The 9575-nt window shown below is 37.5% G+C and overlaps 5 non-coding genes across 5 annotated transcripts; 3 read left to right on the forward strand and 2 right to left on the reverse strand.

The window, feature by feature from the left end:
- The first annotated feature begins 42 nt into the window (after positions 1–42).
- On the forward strand, positions 43–114 carry Trnag-ucc (transfer RNA glycine (anticodon UCC)). Its single transcript has one exon. It is a non-coding gene; the product is annotated as a tRNA-Gly (tRNA).
- An 861-nt stretch (positions 115–975) lies between these two features.
- Positions 976–1062, reverse strand: Trnak-uuu (transfer RNA lysine (anticodon UUU)). Its single transcript is given in 2 exon segments — positions 976–1011; positions 1026–1062. It is a non-coding gene; the product is annotated as a tRNA-Lys (tRNA).
- Positions 1063–1776: 714 nt separating this feature from the next.
- On the forward strand, positions 1777–1848 carry Trnag-ucc (transfer RNA glycine (anticodon UCC)). Its single transcript has one exon. It is a non-coding gene; the product is annotated as a tRNA-Gly (tRNA).
- Positions 1849–3382: 1534 nt separating this feature from the next.
- Positions 3383–3469, reverse strand: Trnak-uuu (transfer RNA lysine (anticodon UUU)). The gene is given in 2 exon segments: positions 3383–3418; positions 3433–3469. It is a non-coding gene; the product is annotated as a tRNA-Lys (tRNA).
- Positions 3470–4144: 675 nt separating this feature from the next.
- Positions 4145–4216, forward strand: Trnag-ucc (transfer RNA glycine (anticodon UCC)). Its single transcript has one exon. It is a non-coding gene; the product is annotated as a tRNA-Gly (tRNA).
- The last annotated feature ends 5359 nt before the right edge of the window (positions 4217–9575 follow it).

Raw genomic sequence — 9575 nt, forward strand, 5'->3', positions numbered from 1 at the left:
TTGAAAGTGGGACATTGGCTTAAGTCCCATTAATTATATCAGGCGTGGATGGTGTAACGGTTAGCATGGTTGCCTTCCAAGCAGTCGATCCGGGTTCGACTCCCGGTCCTCGCATTTTGCCAAAATTCAACCCGTGTTCAAACCCAACATATTTCGTATCATTAGGAACCAAATTATAAAAAATCGGTGACTCTATATTTTTAATCTTTCACATTCTGTGACAAAAACAAATTCCAGAATGAACAGAAGATTACAAAACATAATCGAATTTCTCATTAACCTAAAAACATCTAAAAAATTTTAAAATGGCACGGTTAGCATAACTGCCTGTTAAGCAGTCGATTCGGGGTTGGATCCAAAATGGTTTGAACAAGAAATCGATTCAGCTCCATCCCCTAAAACAGACACTGCAATAGCGAATCTTGACAATTTTAAAAATGACTACAGTGCCCTGGGGGGACGATGAACAGAATAGTGACGTAATGGGGGTAGCAATCTATCTTCATAATTTACACGGTATTATAATGATTTTAATATTTCACATTTTGAACGTTTATTTTGGACTCTTCTGTATCTTCTGAGCTCCTTATCAATTTTTATTTCGCATCCGTCAACCCAAAATTTTAATTTATGACCCTGACCATAGACTACATGTAGTTTTCACTTTATGCCTGTATAAGATGACGCGGCGTCTTGCTACCGCAACCTTATTTCGTGAAAAACACAGACGCTGCGAACTGTCATGATTACCAGACAAGGCTAGAAAGAAGATGACGACAATAGATACGCTCCAGGTAACAATTTATGTAAGGGCTTTCATCGTTTTAATCGTGGTCTAAATTATAAAATGTAAGATGCTTTTCACGGAAAGTATATGCGAGTGGGGAGTTTTTCTAACCTGCAAAGAGTACCTTTAATCTTCTGTCGATACCGATGGAATTACTGATTGATATAACAAAAAGAAAAATGATAAATCGCCCAAACAGGGACTCGAACCCTGGACCCTCAGATAACTTAGTTATCCCTAAAAGTCTGATGCTCTACCGACTGAGCTATCCGGGCGCCACGGACAATAAGGGTCGGTTGAAAAATCCGCTCACTCTCGACTGGGGTCGCGTTCAGAACGGTTTGATTAAGAATCGACTTAGCCCTTATTCCTGGATACAAACGATTTGATGGCTTACTTTAAAAATTAGACGACTAGATATAAAAAAACGAAACAGATTAATGGGACTTTCCATGATAAGTATTTAAGTGAAATCATGCAAGAGTCTTGCAAATGAGCAGATGTGAATGAATGTCGCTTAAAATTGATTGGATATCAGTGAAGCAGCCTATGTTTTTTTTTCTTTTGTTTTTTGTCTTTTTGAAAAAGTTTATTACATCGCCTTTAACTTCAAGTTAATGTAAAAATATCTCCTACATCATTATGCACTGCCTCAAAGACATCCATTTGTGTCAAAGTCAACTTTTAGTTCGTAAACGCGAGATCCATGGTTTGGAGATTGTTAGCTGAGATTTATGTTTTCTTTGACTCAAACAAAATGAAACCGTTTTGTAATTTTTTTTTTTCAAAAAAGAATTGTCCTATGAATAATCCAGACTTAACTTTTCATTATTTTATCCTTTGAATTCTGTGTGCACGCGGGTGAAATGACTAATTTAAGGGTGTAAATGCATTCAAAGTGTCTTACAAGACGATTCTTATTGAAACGAAGAAATAAATACGACAACCACTCATGTGGGAGTTGGGCATGAGGAAATATGTGTCAACGTGCGTGGATGGTGTAACGGTTAGCATGGTTGCCTTCCAAGCAGTCGATCCGGGTTCGACTCCCGGTCCTCGCATTTTGCCAAATTTCAACCCGTGCTTAAACCACACAAGTTACGTCTCATGCAATATGCACTGCCTTGAAGACATGCATTTGTTGCAAAATGAACTTTTACGAAAAAGGATGGTTTCTTTTTATTTATCAGACTGAACTTCATTTACATTTTATTTCTTTTGCATTCTGTGTACGGCGGTTGAAATAAATAACTTTTTGTAAGTGTTTTCAAAATGTCTTAAAGAACGATTATCACTGAAACGATTAAAAATAAAATACGGCAACCACTCATCTGGGATTTTGGCCTAAGTCTCTGCCGTAACCAAACGTGCGTGGATGGTGTAACGGTTAGCATGGTTCGTCTCCCGGTCCTCGCATTTTGCCAAATTTCAACCCCTATAAACCACACAAATAACATCTCCATAAAATAGGGCTGAATATTCGGTGACTAGAATCTTTAACATTCTTTAACAAAAATAAGTATTCCAGTGTTTAATAGATGCATAATGTTATTCTTTGTTAAATATATTACATTAAAAAACATACATGTATACGACAAGGCTGGTGTAACGGTTAGCTTGACTGTCTCTAAAGCAGTCGATCCGGGGTCCAGTCCAGAACTCTTCAATATCTTCTGAATGCCCCATTAAAGGGATAACAACTGTTCGTTTTGGCCAAAAAATCAATTTTCCTCGGGTAAAGATATTATAATATAACCATCTATGGAGGTCACGTGGTCCAATGATAAGCACAATTTCCAGTATAATTACTGTAACTGCCATTTTTGTGGTTAAATAGAATATATTATATTTCTATGGGTCGTTTACAATGAATTTATTGTGAAATATAGTTCTCTTACGAAGAGTTGTTATCCCTTTATTTTTCTTTATGCATCCACGAATTAAAAAATTAACTTATGGCCCTGATCATATAGTTTTCACTTCATAACACAAGATGGCACGGTGTTTTGCTGCCGCAACCCTGTTTCGTGTAAAAATACAGAGCTGACGTTGCTACCAGACAAGGCTGAAAAGATGATAACGACACTAGATACGCTTCAGATAAATATTATTTTAGTTGTTTTGTCGTCTTTACTCTTTAAATAAGCAAATAAAATAAGCTTATCAGGACAAATATATGACAGAGGATAATTTTCTAACACGTGAAGAGTTCCTTTAATTTTTCCTCAATGCGTTCGATGCCGGAGAGACAGGAATGATAGTCCTAGGAATGGAAGTCCGGGGTGCCATATGATTAGTACAGATAAGGGTTATTTGGGGTATTGGGGTTAGAATATGGGACGAATGGCACCTGTACAAAGTAATAGGAAGCGGACTACGGTTCCTAGCGGACTTCCATTCCTGTTTCACCGGTTTAAAGAAACTGGAAGTCCGCCCATCATGTAGTTATAATGGTCAGGGCTTGCCAAAATGGTTCAAAATCTCGTATACCTGTACAAATGAATGGGAAAGGGACTCTCTATCTTGGGGGAATCTCTGTCACGTTACACCTGTGGTATTATTGACCAATTTAACAAAAGGAAAAAAGGTGAGAATCGCCCGAACAGGGACTCGAACCCTGGACCCTCAGATAACTTAGTCATCCGTAAAAGTGTGATGCTCTACCGACTGAGCTATCCGGGCGCCACGGACAAGTCGAGTCGGTTGGAAAATCCGCTCACGCTCGACTGAGGTCCCGTTCAGAACAGTTTGATCAAAATCTATCTTAGTCCTAATTCATGGATACAGACGCCTTGACGGCTTACTTAAACAATTAGACGACTAGATATAATAATTCGAAACAGATTAATGGGATTTTACATAGTAAGCATTTAAGTGAATTCATGGAAGAGCCTTGCAAATAAGCTGATCTGAATGAATATCCACGAAGCAGCCTTTGTTTTTTGTCTTTTTAAAAAGTTTATATTGCCTTTAACTTCAAGTAAATGCAAAAATATCTCCTATATCATTATGCACTGCCTCAAAGACATCCATTTGATGTAAGTCACCTTTTATTTCTTATACGCGGCATCCATGGTTTGAAGATTGATAGCTGAGGTAAATGTTTTATTTGACTATATAAAACAATGTGAAAACCGTTTTGTAAATTTTTACGAAAAAAGATGGTCCAATGAATAATCCAGACTTAACTTTTCATTATTTTTTTCCTTTGAATTCTGTGTGCACGCAGATGAAATGCATAATTTAAGGGTCTAAATGAACTCAAAGTGTCTTACAAGACGATTCTTATTGAAACGAAGAAATAAATACGACAACCACTTATGTGGGAGTTGGGCATGAGGAAATATGTGTCAACGTGCGTGGATGGTGTAACGGTTAGCATGGTTGCCTTCCAAGCAGTCGATCCGGGTTCGACTCCCGGTCCTCGCATTTTGCCAAATTTCAACCCCTGTAAACCACACAAATAACATGTCCTACAGATCTCCATAAAACAGGTTGGCCCCTGGGTCGGGGCAAGTTGGCGCCTTATACGAAAATCAAGTAAGTATCCCATGTAAACGCCTCGAAATACATTTGTAAACACTTTCGATTTATTATATTGATTTTTGAGATGTGATTTTTGAAATCTATGAAAATAGATTTTTAAATCTCTTAAACAAATTTACTTTTAGGTGCAAAAATCGTTTATTTCAACTCACAGCTAAAGTTTAACTTTTTAACGTCCGACACTTCCTTAGCATTGTAGGCTACGGTCACTTTACAAGAGCATGTGGCCATTTTTTTTTTACCTCGTAGTTATTTTTTCATAAATTTATGGGGGGCCAACTTACATATACCCCGGGGTCTAACTAGCCCCGGTCTCCCCTAAAATAAATCAAGGGAATCCCTAATAATTAACCATACGTTTTCACAAATAAAAAGTGCATCGATCGTGACGGGCTTCTTACACCAAACCACATTTTTTTGCACCGATTAATATGTAGGCCTACTAAATTAATCACTGTCCACGAGCCCGATATACACGATAGCATGCTGAGTAGTTGGCTGATTTCCTGCCCATCTTCCGCACGTGGCAGTCATTGTATCGGTCCCTGCAATCCTTTTGTTTTGATTACAGCCCCGTGGTATGTATATAAAAAATCCACTTACCTCCCTATCCAAGCAGCAAGTGTCAAAATAGTTGTTTAAACAAAGAAACACTCCGCCATCTTTGACGCCTTTTTCATCACTAACGCATGATGACCTATTTTCCCGCGCCTGTGATTCGTCAAATCTTGGAAGAATCTCGGAAGTCTCAACGCCTCGTGATTGGCTAGTGAGCAGATCTTGGAAGAATCTTGGAAGGTTTTGAGGGACGCGATTGGCTGATTTTAGGCAGACTGTTGAGAGGCTACCCTCTACCAGGGCGACAGATTGTTGTCAACAGACCAAAAGGACCGTCTATTTATCTATCAGTTCGTGGACCGTCTATTTATCTAGAGGCATATCTGTGGAAAATCAATCTGTCGCCCTGGTAGAGGGTAATGAGAGGCCGGGAGACCTGGAGAGGCGCAAACCAGGCTCCTTATGCTTGTTTTTCGGAAGAACGAGCGTCCACAAACGACAAGGGCAAAGTTTGTTCCTCTCACTCATCCAAAAATAACTATAAAAATAATGTTATTACATTTTATAAGTCGAGGGGTGTATGCTAAATAACAAACAATCAAATTAAAACCTATCCATCTTAAACTGAGACTGCATTACGGAGTATAACGAATATCAACTAAACCAAATTACAGGTGTGTCGGTAATCTTCGTCTGTTAAAATTATCACACACCCCATTTGTGTTTTATGATTAAGCTACTGGTTCAGTAATGTCACGTTAGGAAAATGAATGCCAGCAAATTATTTCGACGTCTCATTTTTCTTAAATTTTTTACTACTGTCCAAGATAGGTTTCGAGGATATTTTTTAGTCTCGACATAAAGTACAAACTATAAAGTACACTTTTACGATGTTTTATCATAAGGTTAATATAAAGCTTAAACCTTTTTGAATAGCCAATCAATAAATAATGAAATTTTCATTCAATCGATCCTTTTTCTCTGTGAAACCATTTGTTACCTTCAAATGTAAATTTATCTGATGGATATTCTAATTTAAACTGCATTGTTGCTTAAAGGGATAATAACTCTTCGTATGAAATCTGTATTTCACAATAAAAACATTGTGAGTGACTCATAAAAATATAATATATTCTGTTTTCCCACAAAAACGGCTGTTATAGCTATTATTCTGATATCTGAGCTTGTATTTAGACCACGTGACCTCCATTGATGGCTGTACTCTGTTAAAATCTCTTAAGAGATTTTAACAAAAAAACCAAACTTTAAAAAAAAAAAAAACAGAGACTAACTTTGAATGTAAAAATGGATTCACAAACCATTGGTAAGTATGGGAAAATTGTTGTTTACTCCAGGAAAATTCATTTTTTGGCCGAAACGAAGAGCTATTATCACTTTAAAAGAACGTTCAAGCAAGATCAATCACCGAACACTACTGAGGTACATGCTGCATTTGAGGAGAAATATATTAAAATATGAATGAATGAATGAATGAATGAGTGAATGAATGCCAAAAAGTATATATAACTGAGTTAGGAGAAAGCGTTTAAGTCTTTAAACAGTCGAAGATTTTTAATTCTCAGAGAGAGAGAGAGAGAGAGAGGGAGAGAGAAAGAAATTTACGTCCATTATATTTTCGCCAAGCTACTTAAATGCACGCCTGTGCAAACAATGTTTCTGCATTTCTTCAGCTGTAGGGCTACACTTTTTATACTTTTTTCCTTTACGGGATGGACGAAAGATCAAGGAAAAAGAAATGATTGTCAATTTGTCAGGTTTCGCAACTAACACACTTGAAAGATAAAGCTCGTTAGGTGCAATAGTCTGCTAAATCATTGTTGTAAGACAAGGACTAGCTTTAAAAAAAAAAAAAAAAACTTTTGGCAGCTCTTTATTTTGTTTTATTTAACCAGCAGTAAATAACCTGTGCTTAATTGATCTAAAATTGTGCATTATTCTAAAAAGAAATATACTCACTAATTTCTGTGTATATCTGCAACTTGTAAATCACTACGACTTCAATAAACTATATATTTATTAAACAATTTGGGAGTGGGGGCGGGGGAAGGGTACATGCCAGCTGTTGATGATGGCTCGGCCATTGTATTTACGCATATGTATATATAAATATGTATGAACTGTCAGCATTCCATTCCGAATTCAGCTGCCAGTTGAACTTTTCTCTTTCATCTCTTCTTATTAAGCCCGAGTATGTTAGTTCGTGCTTTGCATGACATGCTGAACACACGGCTTACTAAGTGCCGCAGGTGCGAGGTGACTTTCCCTACCCAAACAGAACCTGTTTGATACTATTTATTCCAGTGGAATATCTCTGATGAATATTATACTCTCTCTCTCTCTCTCTCTCTCTCTGCGCGCGGGAGAGCGCGCGTGTTCTTTAATGTTATTTGAATCTGAATTTTCGGATGTTTTTATTAACCTGGTGTACATTGAAATATGTCCATTTTACACAAAAAAATATGAAAAATGGTCGTTAAGACAGACAAGACATGTCAGTTCCTTTTTGTTTTCTTTTACTCATTGTTTCCCTATTTCAATCTTTCTTATAAACACATTCCTATTATTTGCAGACGTCCTCTTCGTATGTTCCCTTTGTCTTATTCTTATTCCAGTTGCCATTTTTTAAATAATTCTTACAATCCTCATTCCCCTATTTAGATTACATCTTACTCCACAACCCTGTTAGCTTTCGTGCCGTGCAGTTGCACCCTGCGTTTCAGAGGTCACTGGAATCTTGAAGCGACAGAAGCACGCTGAAAACGGAGCAGAGTAAAATTTCCAGACATCCCTGGAACTCAGGGTACGCAGAGCGGATTTTCAGGAGCGGCAACCTGCCATCAGAGAGTGGAATTTAAAAGCAGGAAAATCATCATTTCTGTCATACCAAACAGCTCTGCAGAAAACGCTGTAATTAAAGAATGAAGAATTAAGACAGCTGACAGGTGGGAGGCTAAAGGTATAGTCAAGACGTTATCGTTTGTGAAGTTTTGAGGTTTCTTGCTGAAGTTGCAGAGAAACCTACCAATATACGAGTGCCACTTTTACTCTGTGCTCCTGGAACACCCTGGTACGTGTACCACGGGGGGGGGGGGGGGGGGGGGGGAGTATTATCCTGAAGCATTCAGACATCAAAATATTTTTTTTCGAAGAATTTTGCAATCGCCCACTCATGCCTTCCTGCCTTCCACCCCACACGATTGAAACTAAATCCGGCACATAAATTATTTCAATGAGACAAAAACTTTAAAACGAACTTAATAAATACTTTGCTAGTACCTAATACGTTTTGTCTCGAAGAATACGAAATACGAAATACGGAGGCATAAATAATGCATGGCTGTATTTCCTGTTATTAATGCACGGGTATCACAACGGTAATGCCTACTAATGGTTTTAGTAAGTGATAATAATGTTATATAAAATAATAAGCCCTTCTGATACGTTTTGTTGGAAAGCAATTAAATGGTGGTGAGCTACATCATGACGTTTTCAAACCCACGCAGCACACTATATGAACTTGTGCGGCAGATTGAAAAAAAAAGATAAAGGCTTTGCCGTAGTCCCATATACGGGTATGAACATAAAAAATTGACAAGGATCATTAAATTTCACTTGCTCTTAATTCCACTTGCTCCTAATTTCTCTACACACAATATTCAAAATGTCTGTAGTGTCATACATGTAGCTTATACCGCTTCAGCTGTTGTTTTTACATTTTAACTTAAATAACAGTATATGGCATCTACAGAGGTGAGAAGGGTCTGTACTTTAAAGAACTAGGGCACTTTTGTTTGGAAAATGTTAGACCTAGATCAAAAGACGGTTCGTTGTGCATTAGGCAAAAACACATGAAATTTAAGTTAAGACAGAGACATCACGTTCACGCGTACATTTATTCCACAGAATTATTCCAAACACTTAACAGAAAACAACATTATCCCGTGCATGAAACATTATGATTTATGAGTAACATTAGGTATGGTGTATTCATTTTTCAGAGAGCAAGAAAAATTATCTAAAGGTTATGATACACTCTAGCACAATGAACTGATGATAGCCTATGTGTACCCTCTACAAGGACCACATATTGATTTTTCACAAAATATTCACAGATATGTCTTTAGATAAATAAACTGTCATTTTACTATCTCTGGCTTTTGGGTATTTTCCCTATAATATCTGTCACCCTGGTAGAAGGTAGCTTATATGCAGCAATTTAGTATATTATGTAGCTGCTGCGGCAACCTTATCAGTATAATTTCACCTCCCTTAGCAAAATATCAGGCCTGCTGCATATTTGCAGCAAATGTGCTGCAATGTTGCTGAAAACTGCAATTCCTTCTTGCAAAATAGCAGCAATTTTGCTGCAATATGGCTGCAAATTAGCAGCAAGAACATTTTTCTTGCAAACTCCTTCAAACTCCTTGCTGCAATCTTTTAGTATGCAGCAATATTACTGCAATATTGTTGCAATATTGCGGCAACCTTTTCATTTTGCTAAGGGAGCTTGTATAATGTACTATTCAAAACATGGTTAGCAAAAACTACGGTTTCGTGGCTCATTGCCTCCACCACAGACTAAAGGTCTTTTTTTTTGTCGAGCGTTATTAAGTCCCCCCTCGGTATTTATGATAACCCAGGGCACCAATGGTTATCTTTTTAA

The sequence above is a fragment of the Lingula anatina genome, chromosome 4, assembly GCF_051362555.1.
Source record: "Lingula anatina isolate TDL-2025a chromosome 4, LinAna3.0, whole genome shotgun sequence".
Lineage (NCBI taxonomy): Eukaryota > Metazoa > Brachiopoda > Lingulata > Lingulida > Lingulidae > Lingula > Lingula anatina.